Source organism: Heloderma suspectum, chromosome 2 (genome assembly GCF_057233095.1).
Source record: "Heloderma suspectum isolate Gila_16-S chromosome 2, 16-S_ref, whole genome shotgun sequence".
In the NCBI taxonomy this organism is placed as follows: domain Eukaryota; kingdom Metazoa; phylum Chordata; class Lepidosauria; order Squamata; family Helodermatidae; genus Heloderma; species Heloderma suspectum.
The window spans coordinates 138084415-138092966 of NC_139459.1; the positions used below are offsets into that span (position 1 = coordinate 138084415).

The following is an 8552-nucleotide window of genomic DNA, read 5'->3' on the forward strand; positions in this document are numbered from 1 at the left end:
AATGACTAGTGTATGTGTGTGTTTAATGTGTGCTATCAAAGCCAGCTGTATGGTGACCCCATTGTATTCACTTAAGCGGAATGGGCATTTTAGGCTAAAAATAGCAACCTGGCATAAGAAAGGAATTTGCCAGGAGTCTATGTTTGAGTGGAATTGGGCTGTAGCTCCTGGGAGGTATAAGAAGAAATGTATATATTCATACCGGGGTGGCTGGTTTTCATTCAGACTCATGCTTTTGAGTAACTACATCCAAGTGTAACTAGCAATATTTCAAAATCTCAAATACATGGTGCAACAAATCAACCAGCTGATTAGCTAAAAGGTACTTTTATCAAATAGAGAGCGTGTTGCCGCCAAACTCTGCTAATTAAAATTAACTGTGTGAACTGGTAGGGGCCGTAGCTCAGTGGCAGAGCGCCTGCTTGGCATGCAGAAGGCCCCAGGTTCGATCCCTGGCTTCTCCAGGGAGGGCTGGACAAATTCCTGCCTGAAACCCCGGAGAGCCGCGGCCCGTCAGTGCCGACAACGCTGGGTTCTCGTGGTCAGCGGTCTGACTCATTCTAAGGCAGCTTCCCAGGGTCCTACGTAATGTCAGGTGTGGGATTCAGCCTGCAGACACCACCCAGCTCTGTCCAAAGGAGGGAACTGCAGGGAGACTGGCCAAGGGAGAGGATCACGCAGTACAACTTGACCCCTGAAAAAGCTCCTGGGTCAGGCCTGCTTTCTAGTCTGAGCAACTAGAAGATCTGCTCTTGCTGGCTAGTGGCTAACGATGGTCTCTGCTTCAATTGTACAGGGTCCAGAGATGACAGCATGTTCCTCCTCTCCAGCATGGTCCCAGGCCAATGCTTGGGAGAGACTACTGCAAGACAGGAGAAAACCGTCTGACAACAGACACGCTTTCTCTAGATATTCTCTATGACAGTTCATAAGTACTAAGCTGATTCCAAATCAAGTCAACAGGGCTTTCCCCATCACTACTGTTTCTTTCTAGCAAAGTGGAGCAGTTAAAATATATATGTGATGCTGGTTTTCTGGCATCTGTCCTCTTAGGACTGATAGCTAAACTCCAGATTCCTGCATGACAAGGATGACAGAATAAGGAGCTATAAACACAGTGGTGTCTTTCATTCACCCTCAGTAGGCTAATGCTTGGGATTTGTCTGCCATTTTATAAAATCCAATAAAGAAAATGAAATCTCAGCCCATGTCTAGCTACTCTGACTGCATGCTGATTGCATTTTCAACATGAGGTCATCAGGAGAAATGTACTCCAGTTTCTTAATCTCAGCTGCAGTGTTTGAGGGGCCTTCTAAACTTTCAGTCTCCTGAAGACGCCATTATTCCCAGCAGCCTCCTTCTCTTCCAGCAGCAATCTATCCACAACAATATAACAAAAGATATATGACCACTTAGAGGAAGGGTTTACATAAGAAGACGAATTCCTATTGCTCCCAGAACATCCAACACCATCCATTACTGTGGGTGACCTTATACATCTTCCACATGTGTGGCTCCGTTTAGTCTCAGCGATGAATCATACTGTCCTTAGATGAGGAATGAAACTGTATGGGGGTGAGAATTGGTTTTGGGGTCTTCCCCAGTGCAAGTGCTTTCCCTTAGAGCTTTGCTAGCTGCTTTGGGGAACCGTTGAGAACTGATGTGGCAGAAGGGCTAAGAGTGTTGTTGTGATAATACTTAGAAAGTAGAGAGAGACTCTTTTACACAGCCTTGTGCTAGCAAGATAGAAATAGCAGATTAAATCCTCATGGGAAACTGAAAATACCTGAGCCAACCACAAATAATGTATAGCCTGTTCTTTCTTTTTGATGAAAGTTGTTTTCCTCACCCATAGTGTGTGTACTTAATGAAACCTTGACATAGCATTGGAAGTGGGGAAGAATCTGAGCTGAGTTTCAAACCAGCTTAATGGTTGCGAACTGCCCAGAGAGCCTCGGCTGTTGGGCAGTATAGAACTGCAATAAATAAATAAATAAATAAATAAATCCAGTTTGGGTCAGGAAGAAACAAAGCGCACATGGAGCTAGTACAAAGAACAAACACATTCGCAGTACACAGCAATGTTCCCCAACTAACCGAGAAGCCAACATTCTTAGACACGGATGTGCTGTAGCCTCCATTGGCAGGAAACAGTGCAGTGACGTGGCAATATTCAGGGAAGTAAATCGTATCTCGCAGCAGAGGAGAAAACATATGAACGTAGGAAGCCCCTTTAATACTGAGTCAGACCATCGGGCCCATCCAGTTCCCCCTGACTGGCAGTGCTTCTCCAGGTTCCCTGGCAAGGTCTTCTTGAGAACTTCTTAACTAGAGGTACCTTCTGCATATGCTCTACCACTGAGTTCAACGCCCCACCCACGGGATAAAATTAAATCAACCATTTTCTTAGAAGTTCTGTGTGTGGGAACAGATTGTGTTAGAAGTTTTAGAACAGCCTTCTCCAACTGGGTGACGTGTTGGACTACAACTCCCATTGTCCCCAGGGCAGCACAACCCATTGGGTGGGGGTGATGGGAGTCGTGGCCTTACACATCATGGATGGTGGGTGGGCACCAGGTTGGGGAAGGCTGCTTCAGATGTTCGTGACAACGTCAGGTTTGGTGAAGACCAAAATATGAAGCTGGGTGCAACGTTAGCCAAGTTTGAAGTGTGTTGCATGCCAAACAAGAATGAGACCTTGGAAAGCTGTCATGTTATTGTTGTTGGTTTTTACATGTATGCCAAAAAAAAGAGTTTTAGTTATTTATTTAAAACATTTCTATACCACCTTTCCAGGCTGCCCCCAGACAAAGCGTTTATCTCGCCATCGTCTTGCCTCATTCACAGAATTTTATGGGGTGTCCAGATGTTGTTATTTTCCACTCATAACCTTCTCTTGGTTTCTCACCTATCTTTTCCAATGGAGGCTGGTGGCTCCGATGTCAGTGGGGCAGTGAATCTGCTCTGGGTTTCAGTCAGATCCAGTCAGAACTCTAAAGGAGCTATCTAAGGTGCAGAGAATCTGTTATTGGGAGGCAGGGGAATGAAATTGCTGCACAATGCCTTCTGACTGGTAGTGCTAGGGGTCCTCCATTTGGAAGTATACCAAGATGGTTCCAGAATACTTTACAAAATGATGGATGATATTATCATCATTCTCATTGCTATTATTGTGATATTGTGATAATCTTTATTATTGTTTTTGTCATCGTCCTCATTCAGGGACTACCAAAGAAGAGCATTATTGCAAACTTCCAAATGTCTCAGAAGCAACCAGAGCTGCAAATTTAAACTGAACAGAACCTCCCCCCTCTTCAAACAGACCTTAGATAAAAGTTTTAGCATTACTGCATTGATCATTAAGGGGTTAAATGCTTCAATCTGGTAATGAAATGAAGCAGATAGAAGAGAGTTCAGACTAGTGAAATGATGCCGCGGCTTCAATCAAAGAAAGATGTTTGCTGCTATCTGGGAATGGTAAATTACCCGGGGAAATTAATACATAACTTACCCACTAAAGCAGCTCCCAAAGGAAACTTTTTGAACATAAAAATGAATGATGCCAGGATGTGCAACAGGAGTAATCATGGATTACTGTCAAACAACAACTTACTCAAGAGCCAGTATTAAAGTGTTATGCCCCAGATAGGCCCATCAGACTTTCAACCAATGCATCATGGTCTAGCATAGGAGCAGTATTTCTACAGAAACAGGATGACTGCTGGCAGCCAGCAGCATAGCTATCTAAGGGCACAATCCTACTGAGATAGATGGTTGCCTCCAACTTCCTCTGAAGTCGGAGGCGACCGCCTATCCAATGCAGAGCACCTGAAGCATGGAGGAGAGGACTCCTCCCATGCTCTGGCTGCCCCGCAGTTTGCCTTAGATGCCCAATTTTGGGGGAGGGGGCGGGAACGGGGCTGGAGACCGCATAGGAAGCTGTCTAAAGCAGCTTCCATGGTCTCCTCCCGTCCCCCAGGAACGCCCCCTTTTCGCCCTGTCTGTGCTCCATGTTACAAGCACGGAGAGGCATGGAGGGGCAGCTACTGCGGTTCTCTCCACCCCAGCTACGAGGGGGAGGGGAAGGGGAGGGAGCACGGTTTCCCGGCTACGAGCTCATAGTGCTTGTCTACGAGCTCAGAGCTGGGAAGCCGAAAAATCCTATCTCCTCCCAGATGCTGTCTAGGGGACATAGGATTGCTCTCTCCATAAATTACTGATTGAGAAACCATCTACGCATGACCCGATTGAGAGTGAGTGGGAATCTTGTTTACCTGTGAATGCTTTTATCAACATATTGTCAGACATATCGTCATACACTTCAAGATGATACAGCCCTTAGAGTGGTCATATGTCCTACTTCATGGAGGACAGTCCTGTATTTAAATGGATGCTAGGGGACTGTCCTCCATTTGAAAGTGTCTTCTGTTTGAAGGGATGTCCAATCCAAGTTTGGTGAAAGATAAGAAAGAACTGGACCTTGAAGTTGCCCATCAACAGCACCTGGGCAGCAGACTGAGCAAGGCACACAGGTCACCTGGTCACAGTCTTCCCACTATGATGGGATGTATTGTTTTTCTATCTAAATTATGATAATTCTTTCTAAATAAGCATCCATACATATAGATTAGTGTAACCTCCAAACAATATCTTCAACTCTTCTTCACTTTTTCTAGATCTGTGTAGTAATGAATATACTTGTTGCTGTAAGTCTGTCCCTGCACCCCTTGGAGTAACGGGTTTCAGCAGACATGGAGTTGGATCCAGATTTACACAGAATCAACAGCACTGGTGGAAATGGACTTCCCTGCCTCCTCCTTCCCATGGCAGCCCCTCCAGACCCCTGAAAATGCTACCCCTGGGGTGAGCTGTGGTGGTGGTGGGATTGGGGATCCCCCAAAACTGGGTAGATGGATCTTTCACTAGTTAGCCGTTCCTCTCACAGAAGATCCTTCCCTCTTCTGGAAGGGAGATCCCGAATCCAGCCCATAATAACAATTGCTTGCCTTGTCCATTTGGTGCCACTTTCATCCATAGGCGCCTCATTAGGTATTGCATGTGCATCAAAATTTAAGGACCCAGAACATAACACATACCATTTCTGGTCAGTCTCTTGATAAGTTTGGCCATGGTTAAGTAATATGACCTAAAATATCTACAGAACTTAGAACGTGGATAATTTGGGTCTGAGAAGTACTTTTATCAAAGCCTCCCACAATTGCAGTTTGTCTTGGATCCATTTCCTCCCCCTCACACCACTCTAGCACTTGCCTTCTCTCCCATGGTGATTAAAACATGAGGTGAGGTAACTTGAGATCCCAGTGGTGTGGTGCCTCCAACAGCATAAGGGGTAATGCTGCCCTTCCCAGATGTCCTTTTCTTAGGGGCAGGTGTCAGTGCCTGGGTTCTTTTCCTTCCCTAGGTTCAAAGCCCAGCAGGCATTAAGTATACTCAAAGCATAGAAGAGGCAGAGGCATGTGTTTATAAAAATTTAGAAGTAATTACTGAAACAAATGAATAATTAACAGACACAACGTTAACCCCTAATCAGGTTAACAGCCCTTGTTTACTTTTATAAACCCCCCCCCCCCCGTCTTGGAACTCTCTTGTGGTAGGTGAATTGCATGTTGGGAGTCGTAGTATGGGCATGGAAAGAAGTGGGGAGGAAGAGGAAGTGAAAGGGAGGAGTCAGGAGGATTGCAGAGGGAGATTGTTTGCTTGAGTTTCAGTTTGAGAAAAGGCCTGGGGAAGGCCTAGAATAAAGGAGCATTTAAGCAGCTGTCTCTGGTGTCTTGAGATTCTTGCAATACAACAACTTGGCGACGAAGGCGGGAGGGCTCTTCTACCTTTGCTCCACCACCACCTTTCCTCCAAACCCCGGCTGAGCCAGTGCTTCCATTTACTTCTTGGACCAGAATGTTTGAGACCTCTGTGCTGGCTATTCAGGATAAGGAACTTCCAGACGCAAGGAAGCGGGCATTACTCATCCACTGCTTGGGAGCAGACTCTCAGAGGATCTTCTATAACTTACCAGCTGTGGATAATAAATACGAGACAGCTTTGGCTGCTTTAAGAAACTTTTTGTGCCTAAAGTTAATATTGTGGCAGAACGCTATACATTTCGCCAGCGGAGACAGAAACAAGGAGAAACTACAGATCAATATATTGTTGCTTTGAGGGAAATGGTTGTTACTTGTAATTTTGGAGATATGGCAGAGGAAATTATTCGAGATCATTTGGTAGAGAAGACAGTGATGTGCCGCATTGGGGAACGCCACTTGCTAGAAACTGATCTTACCTTGCAGAAAGCCATGACAACAGCCAGCCAGATAGAAAGTGCAGTGGCAGAGGCAAAGCTAATGGATCAAGGCAAGGTAGAACCAGTACAGGTTGTGCAGCCTTTCAAAAAAAAATCCTGAGGTCTATGGACAAGCTTAAAGATGGTACAAATAAGTGCCCAGAGCCCTCAAAATGTGCACAGACAGTATGCTATTGCTGTGGATCAACACAACATACAGCAAATTATGCTAACTGCCCTGCAAGGGACGCCCAGTGCGGCCAGTGCAAAAGGAAAGAACATTTTGCTAGGGTATGCCAGAGTGCCCAGTCTCCACAATCTATACGTGAAGTTGCTGTACCTCAAGTTACTGTCTGGAAGACCTTGCTGAAGCTACGACAGTGGACAGAACGACATGCGTTGTTACAGTGTATGTTCCTACAGTAAGGAAGTCCCAGGACATTGAGTTGATGTTAGATACAGACTCTGCAGTCTCCATACTGCCCAAGTCTATTTATATACAATACTTCAGTAGCTCACCACTTACAGCACCTAAATTGCATCTCATAAGTTACTCAAGGAATCCAATTTCAGTTCTTGGTTGCCTATCAGCAAAAGTAGCATTTGAGACAAATTGTGTGGCAGCTGAGTTTTACGTTGTACCAGAGGGAACTCCCATCCTGGGCAGAGATCTTTTTGTTGCACTGTACATGCAACTACTTAATGGGACTATCACCTCCAGACCACCCAACTACAGTTCATACTTCGCTTGCAACTATAATAGCTCACAACACAGAAGGAGAATTAGGCTGTGCAAAGGGCTTCATTCACAAAGTTAAAATTAGACATAATGTGAGGCCAGTACAACAGAAACTACACCGGTTACCATTTGCTGCGAGAGATGCTGTATCTCAGGAACGTAAAAAATTTGTGCAGAATGGCATCACTGAGGCTATTGATTCTTCTGAGTGGGTTTCCCCAATTGTTGTGATTCCAAAGAAGACAGAAAATATCTGTCTTTGTGCGGACTTGAGGGAGCCAGACAAGGCAGTGGTAGTTGATAGCCACCCACTCCCTGACTGGGGGGAGTCACATTATTTCCACCCTTGACCTACAAAGTGCTTATCATCAAGTCTTTGAGACAGTGAAATCATTGACTGTACATAGCCCTGCATTGTCCTTATCTGACCCAGCACTACCTACCATTGTGACTACAGATGCCTCTGACTATCGTCTTGGGACTGTACTTACCCTAGTTCATGGAGACAAGAGTGAAGGGACAGTTGCTTTTGCATCCAGAACTTTATAAGGCTCAGAAAGATCTTTACAGTTGAAAAGGAGGCACTAGCATGCGTATGGGCTACAGAGAAATGACGGACCTACTTGTGGGGTCATACATTCACACTGCGCACTGATCACAATCCATTGACAACCTTGCTTACAACTAAAGGTTTGGAGAGGGCAGGAATGAGGATTACCAGATGGTCTGCGGAACTGTTGGCGTTTACATACAAGATGGAGTACAGATCTGGCACTGAGAATGTTACTGCAGACTGTTTATCCCGGCTACCTTTGCAATCCTCAGAAACTGAACAAGATGAGGACACAGAGATGATTGCTTCCATCACATCTGCTCTGACAGCTATTTCCAAGGAGCAGTTTAAAGCCGCTTGCTTGTCCTGTCCAGTACGATGCAAACTATAGGATTACCTCATAGTGAAATGGCCACACAATGTGCATAATGTGGATCAGATCCTGTTGCCCTTCTTTAAGATTTGTGAGGAATTGTCCTTATATGATGGTTGATCTGGGGTACTCATTAGCTCATTGTCCCACCAGAATTGCAAGCAAAACTGATACAATTGGCCCATGATACGCATCAAGGGATTGTATGAACCAAACAATGACTGCGTGATTTATACTGGTGGCCTGGAATGGATATGCAAGGTGAGGCTGCTATCAAATCTTGTGTGACTTGCCAGCTTCAGGACAAGACAGGAACCACACGTGTGCCTCCGCTGCAGCCTGTCCCACCGCCTGATTCAGCCCGGGAGAAGCTGGCCATTGACACTGTGGGGCTGTCCGATAAGGGGCCTGCTGATTGTCGTTATGCCATTACCCTTATGGACTGCTTTAGTAAATGGCCCGGAGTGGCTTTACTCCAAAGGCTACTTCTGCTGCTGTTATCAAGTTCCTCGCTTCGGTTTTCAGTAGAGAAGGAGATCCCAAGGAATTGAGCTCAGATAATGGCACCCAATTTACTTCAGTAAAGTTG

At 45.4% G+C, this 8552-nt stretch overlaps 1 non-coding gene across 1 annotated transcript; it reads left to right on the forward strand.

Annotated features, from left to right (window-relative positions):
- Nucleotides 1-395: 395 nt before the first annotated feature.
- Nucleotides 396-464, forward strand: TRNAA-GGC (transfer RNA alanine (anticodon GGC)). The gene has a single exon. It is a non-coding gene; the product is annotated as a tRNA-Ala (tRNA).
- Nucleotides 465-8552: the final 8088 nt, after the last annotated feature.